We start from the raw sequence: 25,834 nt of genomic DNA on the forward strand, positions 1-25,834 counted from the left end.
ATCATTTCATATCATATATAATCTTATGAGTAACACATTTTATATAATCTTATGAGTATCACATCTTATATACTCTGATGAATATCAGGTCTTATATAATCCTATGATAATCTTAAGAGTAACACATCTTATATAATCTTATGAGTAACGCATCTTATATAATCTTATGAATATCACATCTTATATTAACTTATAAGTATCAAATCTTATATAATCTTATGAGTAACACATCTTATATAATCTTATGAGTAACACATCCTATATAATTTTATGAGTATCATGTCTTATATAATCTTATGATTATCTCATGAGCAACACATCTTATATAATCTTATGAGTATCCACCTTATATAATCTTATGAGTAACACATTTTATATAATCTTATGGGCATCACATCTTATATAAACTTATGAGTATCATATCTTATATAATCTTATGAGTACCATATCTTTTATAATATTATGCGTATCATATCTTTTATAATCTTATGAGTATCGTATCTTATATCATCTTATAACACATCTTATATAATCTTATGAGTAATACATCTTATATAATCGTATGATTATCATATATTATATAATCTTATGAGTAACACATCTTATATAATGTTACGAGTATCACATCTAATATACCATTTTGAGTAACACATCTTCTATAATCTCATGAGTAATACATCTTATATAATCTTATGAGTATGATATCTTGCATAATCTTATGAGTAACAGATGTTATAAAGTCTTATGAGTAACACATCTTATATAATCTTATGACTATCGCATCTTATATAATCTTATGACTATCGCATCTTATATAATTTTATGACTATCACATCTTATATAATCGTATGACTATCACATCTTATATAATCTTATGTGTAACACATCTTATATAATCTTATGAGTAACACATCTTATATAATCTTATGAGTATCACATCTTTTATAACCTTATGAGTATCACATCTTATATAATCTTATGACTATCACATCTTATATAATCTTATGACTATCACATCTTATATAATCATATGACTATCACATCTTATATAATCATATGACTATCACATTTTATATAACGTTACGAGTATCACATCTTATATAATCTTATGACTATCACATCTTATATCATCTTATGACCATCACATCTTATATAATCTTATCACTATCACATCTTATATAACTTTATGAGTATCACATTTTATATAATCTTATGACCATCACATCTTATGAGTATCACATCTTATATAATCCTATGGCTATCACATCTTATATAATCTAATAACTACAGCATCTTATATAATCTTATAACTATCGCATCTTATATAATCTTATGACCATCACATCATATATAATCATATGACTACCACATCTTATATAATCCTATGACTATCACATCTATAATAATCTTATGAGTAACACATCTTATATAATCTTATGACTGTCACATCTCATATAACATTATGAGTATCATATATTATATAATCTTATGAGTATCCCAACTTATATAATCTTATATAATCCTATGACTATCGCATCTTATGTAATCTTATGACTACGACTATCACTTCTTGTATAATCTTATGACTATCGCATCTTATATAATCTTATGACTATCACATCTTATATAATCGTATGACTATCACAACTTAGATAATCCTATGACTATCACACCTTATATAATCTTATGAGTAACACATCTTGCATAATTTTATGAGTATCACATCTTATATAACCTTATGACTATCACACTTATATTATCCTATGACTCTCACATCTTATATAATCTTGTGAGTAACACATCTTATATAATCTTATGACTATCACATCTCATATAACATTATGAGTATCACATATTATATAATCTTATGACTATCACATCTTATATAACTTTACGAGTATCACATCTTATATAATCTTATGACTATCACGTCTTATGAGTATCACATTTTATATAATTTTATGACTATCATATCTTATATAATTTTATGACTATCGCATCTTATATAATCTTACGACAATAACATCTTATATAATTTATGACTATGACTATCACATCTTATATAATCTTATGACTATCGCATCTTATATAATCTTATGACTATCACATCTTATATAATCTTATGACTATCACATCTTATATAATCGTATGACTATCACATCTTATATAATCCTATGACTATCACATCTTATATAATCTTATGAGTAACACATCTTATATAATTTTATGAGTATCACATCTTATATAACCTTATGACTATCACATCTAATATAATCTTATGACTATCATCTTCTCATATAATCTTATGACTATCAAATCTTATGTTATCTTATGACTATCACATCTTATTTAATCCTATGACTATCACATCTATTATAATCTTATGAGTAACACATCTTATATAATCTTATGACTATCACATGTCATATAACATTATGAGTATCACATATTAGAAAATCTTATGAGTATCACAACTTATATAATCTTATGAGTATCACAACTTATATAATCTTATGACTATCACATCTTATATAATCTTATGACTATCACATATTATATAATCTTATGACTATCACATATTATATAATCCTATGACTATCACATCTTATATAATCTTATGAGTAACACATCTTATATAATCTTATGTCTCATATCTTTTATAATCGCATGACTATCACATCTTATATAATCCTTTGACTATCACATCTTATATAACCTTATGACTATCACATCTTACATAATCTTATGACTATCACATCTTATATAATCTTATGACTATCACATCTTATATAACTTTATGAGTATCACATCTTATATAATCTTATGACTATCTTATCTTATGAGTATCACATCTTATACAATCCTATGACTATCACATCTTATATAATCTTATGACTATAGCATCTTATATCATTTTATGACTATCGCATCTTATATAATCTTATGACTATCACATCCTATATAATCCTATGACTATCATATCTATTATAATCTTATGAGTAACACATCTTATATAATCTTATGACTATCACATGTCATATAACATTGGGAGTATCACATATTAGATAATCTTATGAGTATCACAACATATATAATCTTACGAGTATCACAACTTATATAATCTTATGGCTATCACATCTTATATAATCTTATGACTATCGCATCTTATATAATCTTATGACTATGACTATCACATCTTATATAATCTTATGACTATCACATCTTATATAATCCTATGACTATCACATATATTATAATCTTATGAGTAACACATCTCATATAATCTTATGACTATCACATGTCATATAACACTATGAGTATCACATCTTATATAATCTTATGAGTAACACATCTTATATAATCTTATGAGTATCAGATCTTATATAACCTTATGTCTTTCACATCTTATATAATCTTATGACTATCACATCTTATATAATCCTATTACTATCACATCTTATATAATCTTATGACTATCATATCTTATATAATCTTGTGACTATCGCATCATATATAATCTTATGACTATCGCATCTTATATAATCTTATAACTATGGCATCTTATATAATCTTATGACTATCGCATCTTATATAATCTTACGACTATCGCATCTTATATAATCTTATGACTATGATTATCACATCTTATATAATCTTATGACTATGGCATCTTATATAATCTTATGACTATCGCATCTTATATAATCTTATGACTATCACATCTTATATAATCGTATGACTATCACATCTTATATAATCCTATTTCTATCACATCTTATATAATCTTACGAGTAACACATCTTATATAATCTTATGAGTAACACATCTAATATAATCTTATGAGTATCACATCTTATATAACCTTATGACTATCACATCTAATATAATCTTATGACTATCACATCTTATATAATCTTATGACTATCACAGCTTTCTTATGACTATCACATCTTATATAATCTTATGACTATCACAACTTATATAATCCTATGACTACCATATCTTATATAATCTTATGAGTAACACATCTTATATAATGTTATGACTCTCATATCTTATATAATCGTATGACTATCACATCTTATATAATCCTTTGACTATCACATCTTATATAATCTTAAGAGTAACACATCTTATATAATCTTATGAGTATCACATCTTATATAACTTTATGACTATCACATCTTGCATAATCTTATGACTATCACATCTTATGACTATCACACCTTATATAATCTTATGTCTATCGCAGCTTTCTTATTACTATCACATCTTATATAATCTTATGACTATCAAATCTTATACAATCCTATGACTATCACATCTTATTTAATCTTATGAGTAACACATCTTATATAATCTCATGAGTATCACATCTTATATAACCTTATGAATATCACATCTTACATAATCGTATGACTATCGCATCTTATATAATCTTATGACTATCACATTTTATATAATCTTATGACTATCACATCTTATATAATCTTATGACTATCACACCTTATATAATCTTATGACTATCGCAGCTTATATAATCTTATGACTATCACATCTTATATAATTTTATGACTATCACGTCTTATATAATCCTATGACTATCACATCTGATATAATATTATTAGTAACACATCTTATATAATCTTATGACTATCACATCTTATATAATCTTATGAGTATCACATCTTATATAACCTTATGACTATCACATCTTATATAATCTTATGACTATCACATCTTATATAATCCTATTACTATCACATCTTATATAATGTTATGACTATCACATCTTATATAATCTTATGACTATCATTTCTTATATAATCTCATGACTATCGCATCTCATATAATCTTATGAGTATCGCACTTTATATAATCTTATGACTATCGCAGCTTATATAATCTTATGACTATCACACCTTATATAATCTTATGACTATCACAGCTTTCTTATGACTATCACATCTTATATAATCTTATCACTATCACACCTTATATAATCTTATGACTATCGCAGCTTATATAATCTTATGACTATCTCATCTTATATAATTTTATGACTATCACATCTTATATAATCCTATGACTATCACATCTGATATATTATTATGAGTAACACATCTTATATAATCTTATGATTATCACATCTTATATAACTTTATGGGTATCACATATAATATAATCTTATGACAATCACATCTTATATTATCTTATGTCTATCACACCTTATATAATCTTATGACTATCGCAGCTTTGATAATCCTATGACTATCACATCTTATATAATTTTATGACTATCACATCTTATATAATCTTATGAGTAACACATCTTATATAATCTTATGAGTATCACATCTTATATAATCTTATGACTATTACATCTTATATAATCTTATGACTCTCACGTCTTACATAATCTTATGACTACCACATCTTACTTAATCTAATGAGTGTCACATCTTATATAATCTTATGACTATCACATCTTATATAATCTTATGACTATCACATCTCATATAACATTTGAGTATCACATATTATATAATCTTATGACTATCACACCTTACATAACATTATGACAATCATATCTTATATAATCTTATGACTATCACATCTTATATAATTGTATGACTATCACATTTTATATAATCTTATGAGTATCACATCTTATACAATTTTATGATTATCACATCTTATATAATCTTATGAGTATCACAACTTATATTATCTTATGACTATGACATCTTATATAAGCTTATGACTATCATATCTTATATAACCTTATGACTATCGCATCGTATATAATGTTATGACTATCACAGCTTTCTTATGACTATCACATCTTATATAATCTTATGACTATCACATCTTATATAATCCTATGACTATCACATCTTATATAATCTTATGAGTAACTCATCATGTATAATCTTATGAGTATCGCATCTTATATAACCTTATGAGTATCACATCTTTTATAACCTTATGAGTATCACATCTTATATAATCTTATGACTATCACACCTTATATAATCTTATGACTATCACATCTTATATAATCTTATGACTATCATATCTTATATAATCTTATGACTATCGCATCGTATATAATCTTATGATTATCGCATCTTATACAATCTTATGACTATCTCATCTTATATAATCTTATGACTATCGCATCTTGTATAATCTTATATCTATCGCATCTTATATAATCTTATGAGTATCACATCTTATATAATTTTATGACTATCACATCTTATATAATCTTATGACTATCACATCTTATATAACGTTACGAGTATCACATCTTAAATAATCTTATGACTATCACATCTTATTTAATCTTATGACTGTCACATCTTATATAATCTTATGTCTATCACATCTTATATAACATTACGAGTATCACATCTTATATAATCTTATGACTATCACATCTTGTATAATGTTATGACTATCACATCTTATATGATCTTATGAGTATTACATCTTATATAACCTTGGGAGTATCATTTCATATCATATATAATCTTATGAGTAACACATTTTATATAATCTTACGAGTATCACATCTTATATACTCTGATGAATATCAGGTCTTATATAATCCTATGATAATCTTAAGAGTAACACATCTTATATAATCTTATGAGTAACGCATCTTATATAATCTTATGAATATCACATCTTATATTAACTTATAAGTATCAAATCTTATATAATCTTATGAGTAACACATCTTATATAATCTTATGAGTAACACATCCTATATAATTTTATGAGTATCATATCTTATATAATCTTATGATTATCTCATGAGCAACACATCTTATATAATCTTATGAGTATCCACCTTATATAATCTTATGAGTAACACATTTTATATAATCTTATGGGCATCACATCTTATATAAACTTATGAGTATCATATCTTATATAATCTTATGAGTACCATATCTTTTATAATATTATGCGTATCATATCTTTTATAATCTTATGAGTATCGTATCTTATATCATCTTATAACACATCTTATATAATCTTATGAGTAATACATCTTATATAATCGTATGATTATCATATATTATATAATCTTATGAGTAACACATCTTATATAATGTTACGAGTATCACATCTAATATACCATTTTGAGTAACACATCTTATATAATCTCATGAGTAATACATCTTATATAATCTTATGAGTATGATATCTTGCATTATCTTATGAGTAACAGATGTTATAAAGTCTTATGAGTAACACATCTTATATAATCTTATGACTATCGCATCTTATATAATCTTATGACTATCGCATCTTATATAATTTTATGACTATCACATCTTATATAATCGTATGACTATCACATCTTATATAATCCTATGACTATCACATCTTATATAATCTTATGAGTAACACATCTTATATAATCTTATGAGTAACACATCTTATATAATCTTATGAGTATCACATCTTATATAACCTTATGACTATCACATCTAATATAATGTTATGACTATCACACCTTATATAATCTGATGACGATTGCAGGTTTCTTATGACTATCACATCATATATAATCTCATGAGTATCACATCTTATATAACCTTATGACTATCACATCTTACATAAGCTTATGACTTTCACATCTTATATAATCTTATGGCTATCACACCTTATATAATCTTATGACTATCGCAGCTTTCTGATGACTATCACATCTTATACAATCCTATGACTATCACATCTTACATAATCTTATGACAATCACATCTTATATAATCTTAAGACTATCACATCTTATATAATCTTATGACTATCATATATTATATAATGTTATCACTATCGCATCTTATATAATTTTATGACTATCTCATCTTATATAATCTTATGACTATCATGTCTTATATAATCTTATGACTATCAAATCTTATATAATCTTATGACTATCGCGTCTTATATAATCTTATGACTATCACATCTTATATATTCTTATGACTAACACATCTTATATAATCTTATGACTATCACACCTTATAGAAACTTATGACTATCGCAGCTTATATAACCTTATGACTATCACATCTTATATAATTTAATGACTATCACATCTTATATAATCCCATGACTATCACATCTGATATAATATTATGAGTAACACATCTTATATAATCTTATGACTGTCACCTCTTATATAACTTTATGGGTATCACATATAATATAATCTTATGACTATCACATCTTATATAATCTTATGACTATCACACCTTATATAATCTTATGACTATCGCAACTTTGATAATCCTATGACTATCACATCTTATATAATTTTATGACTATCACATCTTATATAATCTTATGAGTAACACATCTTATATAATCTTAGGAGTATCATATCTTATATAATCTTACGACTATCACACCTTACATAATCTTACGACTGTCATATCTTATATAATGTTATGACTATCACATCTTATATAATCTTATGAGTAACACATCTTATATAATCTTATGAGTATCACATCTTATATAATCTTATGACTATTACATCTTATATAATCTTATGACTCTCACGTCTTACATAATCTTATGACTACCACATCTTACTTAATCTAATGAGTATCACATCCTATATAATCTTATGACTATCACATCTTATATAATCTTATGACTATCACATCTCATATAACATTATGAGTATCACATATTATATAATCTTATGACTATCACACCTTACATAACATTATGACTATCATATCTTATATAATCTTATGACTATCACATCTTATATAATTGTATGACTATCACATTTTATATAATCTTATGAGTATCACATCTTATACAATTTTATGATTATCACATCTTATATAATCTTATGAGTATCACAACTTATATTATCTTATGACTATGACATCTTATATACGCTTATGACTATCATATCTTATATTACCTTATGACTATCGCATCTTATATAATGTTATGAATATCAAACCTTACAGAATCTTATGACTATCGCAGGTTATATAATCTTATCACTATCACATCTTATATAATCTTATGACTATCACATCTTATTTAATCTTATGACTATCACATCTTATATAATCTTATGGCTATCACATCTTATATAACCTTATGAGTATCACATCTTTTATAACCTTATGAGTATCACATCTTATATAATCTTATGACTATCACATCTTATATAATCTTATGACTATCACATCTTATATAATCTTATGACTATCATATCTTATATAATCTTATGACTATCGCATCGTATATAATCTTATGAGTATCGCATCTTATACAATCTTATGACTATCGCATCTTATATAATCTTATGACTATCGCATCTTGTATAATCTTATGTCTATCGCATCTTATATAATCTTATGACTATCGCATCTTATATAATCTTATGACTATCACATCTTATATAATTTTATGACTATCATATCTTATTTAATCTTATGACTATCACATCTTATATAATCTTATGAATATCACATCTTATATAATCTTATGACTATCACATCTTATATAACGTTACGAGTATCACATCTTAAATAATCTTATGACTATCACATCTTATATAATCTTATGACTATCACATCTTATATAGAATTTTATGACTATCACATCTTATTTAATCTTATGACTATCACATCTTATATAATCTTATGTCTATCACATCTTATATAACGTTACGAGTATCACATCTTATATAATCTTATGACTATCACATCTTGTATAATGTTATGACTATCACATCTTATATGATCTTATGAGTATTACATCTTATATAACCTTAGGAGTATCATTTCATATCATATATAATCTTATGAGTAACACATTTTATATAATCTTATGAGTATCACATCTTATATACTCTGATGAATATCAGGTCTTATATAATCCTATGATAATCTTAAGAGTAACACATCTTATATAATCTTATGAGTAACGCATCTTATATAATCTTATGAATATCACATCTTATATTAACTTATAAGTATCAAATATTATATAATCTTATGAGTACCATATCTTTTATAATATTATGCGTATCATATCTTTTATAATCTTATGAGTATCGTATCTTATATCATCTTATAACACATCTTATATAATCTTATGAGTAATACATCTTACATAATCGTATGATTATCATATATTATGTAATCTTATGAGTAACACATCTTATATAATCTTACGAGTATCACATCTAATATACCATTTTGAGTAACACATCTTATATAATCTCATGAGTAATACATCTTATATAATCTTATGAGTATGATATCTTGCATAATCTTATGAGTAACAGATGTTATAAAGTCTTATGAGTAACACATCTTATATAATCTTATGACTAACGCATATTATATAATGGTTTGAGTAACGCATCTTATATAATCTTATGAGTAACGCAACTTTTATGATCTTATGAGTAACGCGTCTTATATAATCTTATGAGTAACGCATCTTATATAATCTTATGAGTAACGCGTCTTATATAATCTTATGAGTAACGCATCTTATATAATCTTATGAGTAACGCGTCTTATATAATCTTATGATTAACGCATCTGATATAATCTTATAATGTAACGCACCTGATATAATCTTATGAGTAACGCATATTATATAATGGTTTGAGTAACGCATCTTATATAATCTTACGAGTAACGCATCCTTTATAATCTTATGAGTGACGCATCTTATATAATCTTATGAGTAACGCATCTTATATAATCTTGTGAGTAACGCATCTTATAAAATCTTATGTGTAACGCATCTTATATAATCTTATGAGTATCAGATCTTATATAATCTTATGAGTAACACGTTATATAATCTTATGAATATCAGATCTTATATAATCTTATGAGTAACGCATCTTATATAATCTTATGAGTAACCCATCTTATAAAGTATAATCTTATGAGTAACCCATCTTATACAGTATAATCTTATGAGTAACGCATCTTATATAATCTTATGAGTAACCCATATTATGTAATCTTATGAGTAACGCATCTTATATAACCTTATGAGTAACCGATCTTAAATAATCTTATGAGTAACGCATCTTATATAACTTTATGAGTAACGCATCCTATATAACCTTCTGAGTAAAGTATCTTATATAATCTTATGAGTAACGCATCTTATATAGTCTTATGAGTAACGCATCTTATATAATCTTATGAGTACCTGTAACGCATCTTATATAATCTTACGAACAACCCATCTTATATAATCTTATGCGTAACCCATCTTATGTAATCTTATGAGTAACGCATCTTATATAACTTTATGAGTAACGCATCCTATATAACCTTCTGAGTAAAGTATCTTATATAATCTTATGAGTAACGCATCTTATATAATCTTATGAGTAACGCATCTTATATAATCTTATGAGTAACACATCTTATATAATCTTATGAGTAAAGTATCTTATATAATCTTATGAGTAACGCGTCTTATATAATCTTATGAGTAACACATCTTATATAATCTTATGAGTAACGCATCTTATCTAAGCTATGATAACTTTAGGAAATCATTATGCTAGATTGCAACCCCTATTACATCTGTCCAAAAATACATATTAAGTCTTCAAACATTATTGAAAAGAACAACAACAACAACAACAACAACAACAAACAACAACAAAGTGCACATCTGTTGAGTCACGGTCAGCGCGAATGGCAGCCAAGCCAGGTGGCTCGGGTTCGAATCCCGGTCGGAGAAGTTACCTGGTTGAGGTTTTTTCCGGTGTTTTCCCTCAACTCAATATGAAGTAATGGTTTGTATCTTTCGGTGCCGGCACCTTCATTTCATTCAGACTCTAAATAACCTAGATTTTGATACAGCGTCGTAAAATAACCCAATAATTTAAAAATATAAACAACTACAACACCTCAACAAGCATCGGAGTGCTACAATTTCATTTTTTCCAATTTCTAAACATTGCTGTTACAAGTCAGTCGATAATTCACATGTATGTTTTTTCATGTCTATTAGTTTTCATGCAAAGCACAACACAAAGATACTCTCACACTACCACATGTCTTGTCATGAAATGGCAATTATCATTTCAACAATACAATCCCTACACCAGTTGTCCAACACTCTACATCAAGTAGTCAAACCATATTCCACACTACAACCTTGCTACGAATTTACAGCTCAGTCGGTAGTTCACATGTACATCTTTTCATATCCATTAGTTTTCATGCAAAGCACAACACAAAGACACTCTCACACTACCACATGTCTTGTCATGAAATGGCAATTATCATTCAACAATACAATCCCTACACCAGTTCTCCAACACTCTACACCAAGTAGTCAAACCATATTCCACACTACAACCTATTAGGCCTGCCAAGCAGGGAAATAGCAATAAATCTTGCTACGAATTTAGGAAGGATTTATCCAACAGGTGAGACATCGTAACTGCCCTATAATCATCAGTGTAAACCAAATTGTAATATAAATTATAAAAAAAGTACTCACACTCACCAATGTAGAGGTCCCAGCATCAATTTCCTCCTCCAAGGCTTCTGCATGTCCTGCCATGGATATGGCAGTAATCATCCAACAGTAGAGTTTCTACTGCAGCCGTCGAAACATTATTCAACACTACTACAACTACGCACAACACTACAACAACCGCGCGAAATATTGTTCTTATGAATTTTCTAATCATTTATCTAACTTTTCAGACATCATTACTGCCATATAACCATCGCCTTAAAGCAATTTTTATGATTAAATCTTTAAAAAGAAAGGACTGTCACACTTGTATAAGTCGCACAATAAATTTACAATCATTATGCAAGACCAGAGTCTCTACCTACTAGAGCTACCGAAGGATCGCAATGAAGTCTTCAGTTACTATTCAAAACAACAAGATCATAAGAAGCATTGCGGTCTAACAAATTTGATTATGAGCTTGTACAATAAAAATCCGAGACTACTGTCTTCTGTTCTGTTGCTATGACTGCATTCAGTTATTACTGTAAAGTCTATGAATCTGTAAAATTCAAAATAATAACAACAAAAATTCTATAACAGTTGTATAAGTCCGGATTTGAATTTAACAATCATTATGATTCACCAAAAACCCTACAGCAGCTGTACAGAGTCTATATCGAGTCGTCAATAAATATGCAAAACAACAAGTCTACAAGAAGCATCTCAATGCTAATATTCTGACTAAAATTTTGTGAACAATTACCGTACGAAACAGCTCAATTGATAGTGCAGTCCTATAGGTATTAGTCTAAAGTCTATTTTAAAGTACATAGGTTGGATAAAAAGTAATGGCAACACTGCTGTCATGTGACGATGGTGCGTTCGAGAGCTGCCAGCTGTGTGGACATGAACAAGAACTGTTAGATGAGTTAGTGCAGCCAGCAGCGACAGTACTCCATCAATCTACTGCAGTGTGTAGAACGTTCACTTTCATAGGGATAGTGCGAGCGCCCTAAGACCATCCTTACAAAACTAGAGCAACGTTCCTGGATCAAAATTGAAATGGCACGAGGTCATAGTGCACAAGAATGTTTTCAGGGACTGCGTGAAGTATGTGGCGATGCAGCGTTGCCATATTGCACGATGGGTTAAAGCGTTCCGAGAAGGCCTTGTTGCACTGATACCAAAGGGAAGGTGACGACTTTCTTGGACGAATCGTCGCTATGGACGAAACCTGGATTCGCTCGTATGAACCAAACTTGAAACGCCAATCAAATGAATGGAAGCATCCCGGTTCTCCTCGTCCAAAGAAAGTGCCCTACACAAAGTGCTTCTTAGTAAAGTATCTTATATAATCTTATGAGTAACGTATCTTATATAATCTTAGGAGATGTTCATTGTGGCGTATGACATTGATGGGGTAATACTGCACCACGCTGTACCTCCAACGCAGACGGAAAACGCGGACTACTGGAACATCCACCGTACTCACCCGATATGATCCATGCGATTACGATCTTTTCACCAAAGTGAAAGAACCACTGCGAGGGACCCGGTACAATACCAGAGATGAACTTATCCGTGCTTTAGGGCGGTCAATACGGAACATCAACAAAGATGGACGCGCTGATGGTGTACGACTCCTTCCAAACATTTGGTGAAAGGTAATAAATAAGGGGGCGACTATATACAAGATACGTAAATGTTGTACCCCTGTGAATAAAGCCATGTCAGAAATATCGAACTGTTGCCATTACTTTTTATCCAACCCATGTAAATGCACAAGTCGAAATATTGTCGATGTTGAATTAGTCCCTCGTCAATTTAGCAATCATTATGCAGCTGCGGAATCCCTGTTGCAGCATCCAAGTGTCAGTATGAAGTCGTGAGTTATTTTCCATAGAAACAAGACCACAGTATGACCAGGGAAAATAATAATCCAAGAGTTCAGTTGCTGTTATTGCCATTCATTAGTAGTGCAAAGTCAACCAAGATTTTTAAGAATAAAAAATTTTCAGTGTTTTATAAGTAGCGGCATGAATTTAACCATCATTATGGCTAAGCAGAAACCCTACAGCAGCGGTACAATTGTTCCTAGCAAGTCGTCGATTAATATTCCAAATAAACAACACCACAAGAAGGACGTGGGTTCTACAATTCTCATTAAAAATGCCACAATTATGCAATACATCAGTGAGTAATACAGCTCCTTAAGTATTAGACTAAAGTCAACTTTAGTGGCAAAGTTCAAAATGAAAGTACTGTCAATGTTCTAAATTCCTGTTAAGAATTCACCAATCATTATGCAATTGTACTGAGGCTTGAGCACAGGTCAAGTGTTTGTATGAAGTCCTTAATACTTTCTCAAAATAACAACACCACAAGAAGTATGGGAATCTATTAAATCTTCAGCTTGCAAAATATTTATCCAAGGGTTTAATTGTTATTACTACTTTTAACCTCAGAGTATAGACAAAACAAAAATTCTACCACAGTTGTAAAACTCCGGCTTCAATACAAGTATCTGTATTAAGTACTCAGTTAATATTTAAAACAAAGAGACCATAAGAAGGATGCAAATGCTATAATTCTACTTAAAAATTTATCAACAATTATGCAACTGCTCAGTCCAAATGCAGTCCTGTAAGTATTGGTCTAAAATAAATTTTAAACTAAAGGCACGAGTCACAATACCGTTAATGTTGTATACGTCTTCCCATGAATTTACCAATCATTATGTAACTGTAGAATCCCTGCTACAGTTGTCCAAATGTCAGTATGAATTCTTCAACTATATTCCAAAACAATCAAGCCACAGGAAATATGGGAATCCGAAAAATGTCAGTGTGAGATTTGAAAATAAAATCCCAGGGTTTCAGTTACCATTACTGTCTATAGTTATTAGTGTAAACTGAATTAATATGGAGAAGAAAAAAACGAGCAGTTGTAGTCTACAAGTGTCTGTATCAAATCGTCAGTTCATATTCAAATAAGACCAGAAGAACCATGTTACTGCTAAAATTAACTGAAGAATATTGCTGGAGAACCTTCTAAGTGTATTGTAAATATTCATATTTTAATATGTATGTAACTATTGTGTTGATTAAGGCTGGTTGAGTGGAATAGAAGGCCTTATGGCCTTAATTCTGCCAGCGAAAATATAACATTTTACTCCTACTAAAAATTGTAAAAAAAAAAAAAAAAAAATCCAAATAATTATGAAAGACCACTAGGCAGAGCACTTTCAGTCTTGTAGACATCCTGGTATTAATTTAGAAATCATTATACAAAAACAGGAACCGAGTTCCAGCTGTCCAATTTTCTGTATGAAGTCGTCAAACTATACTGACACCAGTAAGCATAAGCAAGCATGGGAATCTAATAGATCTTGCTATGAAATTGGAAAAAAAAAATATTCTGTATTTTAGTTGTCATTCCTGCCCTATAGCAAAGAGTGGAAATTCATTTCTCATGTTAAGCTCTTTATAAAAGCACTGTCAATGTTGTCTAAAGCCTCACTTAATTTATTCCAAATTAATGCAACACTAGAGTCCTTATTGCAGCCATGCAAGTGTGAGAATAAAGCCGTCAATTACTTTCAAAAGCAAAAATACCTAACAAAGTATTTCTGAACTATAATTATATTTTTTTCTTTTTCAATTGCAAACTGTTAGGAATGAGATCAGTCGATAATGCAGTTTGTTAGTTGTAGTTCAAGTCTTTTTTATATAACATCAGCAGAAAAGGCACTGTCATTGTTCCATTAGCCTTGGCAAGAATTTAGCAATCACTATACGGAACTAGAATCCATATTGCACCTGTCCATGTGTCACTAATATGCCTTCAAAGATTTTCAACGTCACTACACGAGAATGTAATAAATCTCGTATTAAATTTGGAGGATATTTCTATTACAATCAAGTCGTCATTCCTGCTCAGTAAGTGGCAGCATAAAGTAAGTTATCATGAAAAATCAAAAAGCTAAAAATCAGTCAATGCAGTACAATACTTGGCATGAATTTAGCAATCATGATACAAGACAAGAGACACTAATGCTACTTTTGAATTATCTATGGGTAGAGGCCAAGCACTATTGAATGCCAGTACACTTCAGAAAATTTAGAAACCTAATAAATCTTGCTATGAATTTAAGAAAACATTTAATCTACGTTTCAGTTGTCATTCCTTCCCAATAGTTCTGAGTGTAAAGTCAATTGTCAAGTTAAATTATTTAAAAAATCACTGTCATTCTTGTATAAGTAATAGCTTAAATTTTGAAATATATATGCAAGAGCAGAGATCTTATTGCATCTGTCCAAGTGTGAGTATGAAGTCCTGAATTAATTTTCAAAGCATTAACAACATAAAAAACACTTGGGGCTTATACTTAAAAAATTTTCTACTTGTAAATAATTATACACAGCTCAGTCGGTAATGCAGCTTTAAGAGTTGTGGATTAAAGGGACTGAGAAAGACCTACACAGACAATGTTAAACTTATCAAATTAAGATATCTTTTTCTCTGGATCTATTTCAAATATGACAATAAAAATTTTACAGCATGAAACTTACGCTTTTATACATACTTTTAAACTGGAGTTTTGTAATAACTCCCTTATTTAATGAGTTTTGTTTTTATAAGTGACTATTATTTTAAAAAATTATATTAATATTCTAATAATTTTCTTTCTGATTAATATATCTTGAAGTGGTTGTGTTAAAGTATGTAAAGCACATTAGTAAATAAGTGCTGTCCAATATTTACAGAAAAAAGATAGCTTTCTGACAAATAATGAATAAGGATCTAAAATTAAGAAAAGTTGGTTTTTGTGCTTTTATGTTTCTATTTATAATTAAACCTTTCAGTTTCATATACTCTATATTGTAATACAGAAAAAAGAAGTTGCAAAATGTTACAAGAGTGCTCCCTGTGCCTATAAAGCCGAACCCCATCCTGATCCAGAGCCTTTGCCTTTTTAAGGTACTGTAATGTCCCATTTCAGCCGTAGTTCACTCCAGATGCAGGTAGTCATGCTTACCGTTCAATGGGGGGATTCAAACCCACTCCATTTCACTGGTTAGAAGCTAACCCATCAAGAGTGAAATACAGCCAAACTTAGGCTCTTCTATATAAGACACAAGTAATCTACCGAAGTCTATTTTAATCTAATAAAATTTGGTATAAATTTGGGAAAGAATTTAATTTGCATTTCAGTTCGCATTCCTTCACAATAGCATTGAGAGTAAAGCAATTTCTTTAAAAAAAAAAAAAAAAAAAAAAATCACTGTAATTTTTGCATATGACCAGGCTTAATTTCAAATTTGTTCCAGTATGCAACATTAGAGCCGTTACTGCAGCTGTCCAGGTATGAGTATGAAGTCGTGAAATATTTGTCAAAGAAACAACACCTAAAAGAAAAGCACGGGAAGCCTACAATTCCATATTCATTTAATTGTTAATATTTATACACGAGCTCAGTTGATAATAAATCTACATAACTTGAAGATTATGTCACTTAATATGTGAATTCAGCAAACAAAACCTCTGGCCAGGGCCGCCGAGAAGGGGGGGGGGGCAAAGGGGCCAGGTGCATACGGGCCCGTGAGCAATAAGGGCCCATCAGATTAAGTGAGTCCGATTACTTTTTATTATCACGAATAATTATTCACAGATACGTACCGGTACCGGTACTATAAAATTTGAGGGCTCTGGGATTTGCCTGAAATTTGTTCCCTTGCTTGTACCGAACACGTTCAATTGGCTTGTCCTCTTAACTAACAACCCCTGCCAGCCCACAGCAATATGCTAGTGGGCTTTTCCAAATCCAAGCCGCAGCATCACGTTTCCTTTCCAGTAGGGCCTACATAGCATGTTTCGTGACGAAACTTTCGTCTTTTCGTTGTTTTTCTAGTAAATTCTGTGTTACCAGTGGACAATGGACAAGTAGAAGCGTAAGTCGGGAGCTGAGAAGAGCAAGGAGAGACAGAAAAATTGGAAGAGATTAAGAAAGGGAGTAGAACTTTGTTTGAAGTTGGCGTGAAATTGAGCAATCTTGGAAACCTAAAAAGCAGCAGACAAATTGTGGTATTGAATGTGTTGTTCGAAAACAAGAGCCTTTCCAAAAAGCAGTATTATAGTATTTTCAAAACTCAAACTTGGAGAATGTGTTCCCAGAGACATTCTCCATTCTTGAGTTTTGAAAATAATACTGGAAAGGCTCTTGTTCCGTCACTTAGAAGGTTATTAAGCAGGTTGGGGGTACTTTTTCGAACAACACATTCAGTGACACAATACGTCTGTCACTTTGTTTTCCAAGGTCGCATGTTACTTGCCATAACTCAGAGTTAGGAACTGGTGTGGGTAAATTTGTTTTACTTGCACATATAAACACATCATTTTTACTATTGTCTGATTCAATACTAGGCCTACGTTATCAGAATTTTTTTTCTAGACAGCCACAACCATCAATATTCACTTCTAAATATGAACTGTCTTCATTTTTGACACCCTGAACAGACGGGCTTCAGATTGGTTTATTTTCTGCACTTCACAAGCAACACTCAATTTCACATCAACTTCAAACAAAATGAAGGAAATAAAAATGTATTCAGAGTAACAATGTGTCAAGAAAGACTGAGTAGCCTTGGCCTCCTTAGTCTGGAGAGCAAACTTGCTACGTCTTTAAATTTTGATGATATAATTGATGATTTTGCATCAATGAAGTCAAGGAGAGTTGTTTGTTGATGTTGGCCTGCAAGTCAGATTACAGCTGTTTAAGAATAGTGTTTTATGAAAACGAAACGAAACAAACGACAACGAAAAGACGAAAGTTTCGTCACGAAACATACTATGTAGGTCCTACTGAAAAAGAAGCGTCATGAATATAATACACTGTGCTAATGTGAAGTTCTGCTAAAAATTTTCATTGTAACAAAAATGTATATTTTTATATTCCTATCTATGTGTGGGGTTATCTTTTATTTATTTTGCAAATAATTATTATGGTCAGAATAATTGGTAACTTGTCACTTTTAACTTTTTTTTTTCAGTGGGGTCCGAGCACAATATTGCACAGGGGCCCATAAATCCTGTCGCTGGCCCTGCCTGTGGCAGTGTTGTACAAGTCCTGGCATGAATTTACCAACAACTATGCAGGATTAGAATCCTTATTACAACTCTCCATGTGTTAGTATGAAGTCATCAAAGATTATTCAACACAACTACATCAATAGAAACATGAGAAGATAACAAGTCAGGCATGGATTTACGACCTTATTTGCACTAAAATTAAGTTGTTATTACTGCCCTGTAAGTATGGGCGTAAAGTAAGTTGTCATAAAAAACCACTAACATAAATGACTGTCTGTGTTGTGTATGCCCATGCATGAATTTATAAATTATTATGCACGACAAGGGACCGCATTGCAACTCTCCAATTATTTATGGGCAGTCGTCAGGAACTATTGTACACCAGTACACTAAAGCAAATATTGGTGTCCTTAAAAATCTTGTAAAAAATTTGGATAATAATTTTATCCTCCACTACATGTCTTTTTGGCCCGGGTTCGAATCCCGGTAGGGGCAAGTTACCTGGTTGAGGTTTTTTCCGGGGTTTTCCCTCAACCCAATACGAGCAAATGCTGGGTAACTTTCGGTGCTGGACCCCGGACTCATTTCACCGGCATTATCACCTTCATTTCATATAACCTAAATGTTGATACAGCATCGTAAAATAACCAATAAAATAAAATAAATACATGTCTTTTTCCTACCTTCTATATATAAGTACAAGAAATTTATAATGAAAGACCACTAAGCAGAGCACTATCTCTTTGTATACATCCTGGTGTTAATTTAGAAATACAAAAACATGTACCGAGTTCCAGCTGTCCAATTCTCTGTACGAAGTCGTCAAGCTTTATTGAAAACCAGTAAGCGTAAGCAAGCATGGGAATCTAATAGATATCTCTATGAAATTGGAAAAAATTATTCTACATTTTAGTTGTCATTTTGTCATTCCTGCATTATAGCAAGGGCTGCAAATTCTTTTCTCATCTAAATCTATTAATAAAAGCACTGTCAATGTTGTATAAATCCTGGCTTAATTTATTCCACATTAATGCAACACTAGACTCCTTATTGCACCCATGCAAGTGTGAAAATAAAGTCGTCAATTAATTATATTTTATGGTGTGTGGATAAGCTTCACGCAAACACTTAATTCTATTTTATGTTTTCCAATTGCAAACTGTTATGAATGAGGTCAGTCGGTATTCCAGTATAATAGTTGTAGTTCAAGTCATTTTTATATAAGAACAGCAGAAAAAAGCACTCTCATTGTTGTATTAGTCCTGGCAAGAATTTGGCAATCACTATACAGAACTAGAATCCCTATTGCAGCTGTCCATGTGTCACTAAGATGTCTTCAAAAATTTTTCAACTTCACTACACATATATAGACACGAGAATATAATAAATCTTGCATTAATTTTGGAGAATATTTGTACTACAATCAAGTCGTCATTCCTGCTCAGCAAGTAGGAGCATAAAGTAAGTTATCATCAAATATCAATAAGCCGAAAATCAGTCAGTGCTGTACAATTCCTGGCATGATTTTATCAATCATTATACAAGGCAAGAGACACTTCTGCAACTTTAGAATTATCTATAGATAGGAGTCAAGCACTACTGAACACCAGTACACTTCAGCAAATATAGGAATCTAATAAATTTTGCTATGAATTCAGGAAAAAATTTAATCTACATTTCAGTTGTCATTCCTTCCCAATATAATGCAGTGCAAAAGTCATTTGTCAAGTTAAATTACTTAAAAAATCACTGGCAGTCTTGTATAAATATTAGCATAAATTTTTAAATATATATGCAACAGTAGAGAAGTTATTGCACCTGTCCAAGTAGCCTACCTATGACTATCAAGTCCTGAATTAATTTTCAAAGCAACAGCAACAACATAAAAACATTCTGGGCATATGATAAAACAATTTTCCCCTTCTAAATAATTATACGTAGCTAAGAATGCAATGCAGCTTTAAGATTTGTGGATTAAGGGGACTGGGAAAGCTGTATATTGACAATGTTGAATTCATCAAATTAAGGTATCTCTTTCTCCAGATCTTTTACAACTATGGCAATAAAAATTTTACCGCATGAAACTTATGCTTTCATAAGAAACGTAAAAAATTATATATTACAGTTATATGAACACTAATAAATATAATATAATTATTAAAGAAATTAGCAATAGTCAGACATGTTTCGGAGATGCTTCTCCATCCTCAGTGACTATTTATCACGACAGCTGGTTCAGGTGATTGAACCGCGTTGTTGTGAACCAGCCGTCATGGTAAATAGTCACTGAGGATGGAGAAGCATCTCCGAAACATGTCTGACTATTGCTAATTTCTTTAATAATTATATTATATTTATTAGTGTTCATATAACTGTAATACATAATTTTTTACGTTTCTTATCAAATCTATGAACACTGTATAATTGCCCTAACATGTGTGGTTTATGTTTGAATATTACGCTTTCATACAAACTTTGAAACTGGGGATTTGTAATATCTCATTTCATGAGTTTTATTTGTTTTTATAAGTGTCTATTCTTTATTTTAAAAAATGTTATTAATATTCTAATAATTTTCTTTCTATGACTTGAGGCTTTCCTGGCGTTTGATATAGAATAACTCTTCTCGGGTTCTCAGCCACAAGAGTTGGAGATTAGCTTGCAAGTTTTCGACGGCTAGCATTGCCATCATCCCTGAAGAAGATGGCAGAGCTAGCCATTGAAAGCTTGGAAGCTAATCTCCAACTCACCTGGCTGAGAACCCGAGAAGAGTTATTCTATAACTTTCTTTCTGTTTAACATATCTTGAAGTGGTTGTGTTGAAGTATGTAAAGCACATTAGTAAATAAGTGCTGAAAATGTGAGCCTTCTATGTTCAGTATTTACAGAAAAAAGAACGCTTTCTGACAAATAATAAATAATCATGAAAAATAAAGAAAAGTAGTTTTTTGTGCTTTTATGTTTGTATTTATGTGAGCTGTTCGTAGTAGAAGTGGTGTAAGTCAAAATTGGTAATGAGGTTTAAAGTAAAAATTATGTAAAATACAGCGCAAAGTACCAATTAATATGTCCTGCTATCCACTGACTACTAATAGTTTAAATAAATTGAATATTAATTGCTACTTTGCGCTGTATTTTACAGAAAGTTTACTTTAACCCTCACCACCCATTTCTGTCTTACACCACTTCTGCTCTCAACGCTCATATTTAAACCTTTTAGTTCCATACACTCCATATTGTAATTGAGAAAAAAGAAATTGCAAAATATTGCAGAGTGCTCCCTGTGAGTATAAAAGCGAACTCCGTCCTGATCCAGAACCTTCGCGTTTTTAAGGTAGTGTCCCATTTCAGCCGTGGTTCGCTCCAGATGCGGGTAGTCATGCTGACCGTTCAATGGGGGGATTCAAACCCACTCCATGTCACTGGTTAGAAGCTAACCCATCAAGAGCGAACTACAGCCAAACTCAGGTACGTCTACATAAGACACAAGGAATCCACTGAATTCTATTGTAATCTAGTAAAAGTTGATATAAATTTGGGAAAGAATTTAATTTACATTTCAGTTCGCATTCCTTCGTAATATTCAGTGTAAAGTAATTTCTCAAGTAAAATTTCTTAAAAAAAAATCACTGTAATTTTTGCATAAGACCAGACTTAATTTCTAAGTAGGTTCCAGTATGCAATATTAGAGTCGTTACTGCAGCTGTCTAAGAATGAGTGTGAAGCCGTCAATTATTTGTCAAAGCAAGAACACCAAAAAGTAAAGCAAGGGAAGCATACAACTCCATATTCAACTAATTGTTAATAGTTATACTCGAGATCAGTTAATAAAAAATCTTTATTAAGTAATTGATTAACTAGCGGACTTACTCCTGTTAATTATGTAAGATTTGTGCTGTTTCAGTGCTTCACGCACCATCCTCAGAGCCTACTAGATCTCGGCGTCATCTCGAACTTCTCTGCCTGTTATGTGGGTGTGTTTGATTGTTGAAAGGTGTTGAAGAGTGGAGTCAAATAGTGTGTGTGTGTGTGTGTGTGTGTGTGTGTGTGTGTGTGTGTGTGTGTGTGTGTGTGTGTGTGTGTGTGTGTGTACTGAAATTGATCTGTGTGTTGAGAATTTGCTACAAGTTCTACATAGGACAGACAGGTAGATCATTCCAAACACGCTACAAACAACACATTAAAGCAATAACCAGAGGACACAATACATCTACATACGCCGATCACATAACCAATGCTAACCATACATACAATAACATAAATGCTGACATGGAAATCCTACACATACAACCCAAGAACCAAAAACTCAACACACTAGAACAATACGAAATATACAAACACACTAAAACACACCCCGATCAAATTCTCAACACACAGATCAATTTCAGTACACACACACTATTTGACTCCACTCTTCAACACCTTTCAACAATCAAACACATCCACATAACAGCCAGAGAAGTTAGAGATGACGCCGAGATCTAGTAGGCTCTGAGGATGGTGCTTGAAGCTGAAACAGCTGTAAGCCACACAAATCTTACACAATTAACACGAGTAAGTCCGCTAGTTAATCAATTAATTATATTCAAGTGTTAAAAGTAGTGTACGCAAGATACAAAATGAAATCTTTATTACTTGAAGATTGTCACTTTTTATTTGAATTCAGCAAATGAAATCACTGGCATTGTTGTATAAAGTCCTGGCATGAATTTACCAACAACTATGCAGGACTAGAGTTCCTAATACATCTCTCAATGTTTGAGTATGTACTCGTCAAAAATTATTCAACGCCACTACACCAATAAAAACATGAGAAGATAAGAAGTCGTGCATGGATTTAGGACCTCATTTACACAACAATTAAGTCGTCATGTAAGTATGGATGTAAAGTAAGTTATCATACAAAACCACTAACATAAATGACTGTCTGTGATGAGTGTCCTGGCATGAATTTATAAATTATTATGATGACATGGGACCCTATTGCAACTCTCCAATTATTTATAGGCAGTTGTCAAATACTATTCTACACTAAAGCAAATACTGGTATCTAACAAATTTTGTAAAAGAATTGGATAATAATTTTATCCTCCACTACATCTCTTTTTCCTGCATTCTATGCAAGTGTACCGATACAAAAAAATTCTTATGAAAGACCACTAAGCATAGCATTACCAGTCTTGTATATACCCTGGTATTAATTTAGAATCCTTATACAAAAACAGGAACCCAGTTCCAGCTGTCTAATTCTCTGATTCCACACCAGTAAGGATAAGCAAGCATGCGAATCTAATCATTTTAGTTGTCATTCCTGCCCTTTAGAATGTAGTGGATATTAATTTCTCATGTAAACCTCATCAAAAATCCAATGTCAACATTGTATAATGCCTAGCTTTATTTATTCTACATCAATGCAACACTAGAGTCCGTATTGCAGCTGCTGTGCAAGTGTGAGAATAAACTCGTTAATTACTTTCCAAAGCAAAAACACCTAACAAAGCATTTCTGACTTACAATTATAAACTTTTCCAATTGCAATTCATTATGAATGAGCTCAGTCGGTAATGCAGCTCTCTGGGTTGTAGATCAAGTCTTTTTTTATGTAAAATCAGTACAGAAAGGCACTGTCGGTGTTGTATAAGTCCTGACAAGAAAAGAACAACCTCAAAACAGAACTAGAATCCTTATTGCAGCCATCAATGTGTCACTAAGACGTGGACAAATATTTCTAAACACCACTAGGCCTACACCTATATAGACAAGAGAATGTATGAAAATTTGCATTAAAATTTGGATATTAAGATAAGATAAGATACTAACTGCCTCCCATTGGAGGTAGCCCAGAAGGACTCGGTATACTCTCCTACATGAATTTTACAATATTAAATGTTTACATAAATTTTGTAGAAAGAAAATTAAAATAAACATATATGAATATAAAAGTAAAGTAAAGGTATCCCCATAACATACCATGAAGGCACTTGGGGGGCATGGAGGTAGAGCCCCATGCTTTCCATGACCTCGGCACTAGAATGACGTGGTGTGGTCGGCACCACGCTCTGACCGCCTTTTACCCCCAGGAAAGACCCGGTACTCAATTTTATAGAAGGCTGAGTGAACCTCGGGGCCGTTCTGAAAATTTGGCAACGAGAAAAAATCCTGTCACCACCTGGGATCGAACCCCGGACCTTCCAGTCCGTAGCCAGCTGCTCTACCAACTGAGCTACCCGGCCGCCATATGAAT

The 25,834-nt window shown here is 31.0% G+C and overlaps 1 long non-coding RNA gene across 3 annotated transcripts in view; it reads left to right on the forward strand.

Annotated features, from left to right (window-relative positions):
* The window catches only part of LOC138713920 (uncharacterized), a 232,813-nt gene extending 210,280 nt beyond the window's left edge, over window positions 1-22,533 (forward strand). For 2 of the 3 annotated variants that reach the window (XR_011336009.1, XR_011336006.1), the window contains exon 7: window positions 17,832-18,044. This is a non-coding gene — a long non-coding RNA (uncharacterized lncRNA). Of the gene's footprint in view, window positions 1-17,831; window positions 18,045-19,550 lie in introns of those variants that run through there. The other variant, XR_011336007.1, reaches the window with a different exon arrangement.
* Window positions 22,534-25,834: the final 3,301 nt, after the last annotated feature.

This window comes from Periplaneta americana, chromosome 14 (assembly GCF_040183065.1).
Source record: "Periplaneta americana isolate PAMFEO1 chromosome 14, P.americana_PAMFEO1_priV1, whole genome shotgun sequence".
Classification (NCBI taxonomy): Eukaryota; Metazoa; Arthropoda; class Insecta; order Blattodea; family Blattidae; genus Periplaneta; species Periplaneta americana.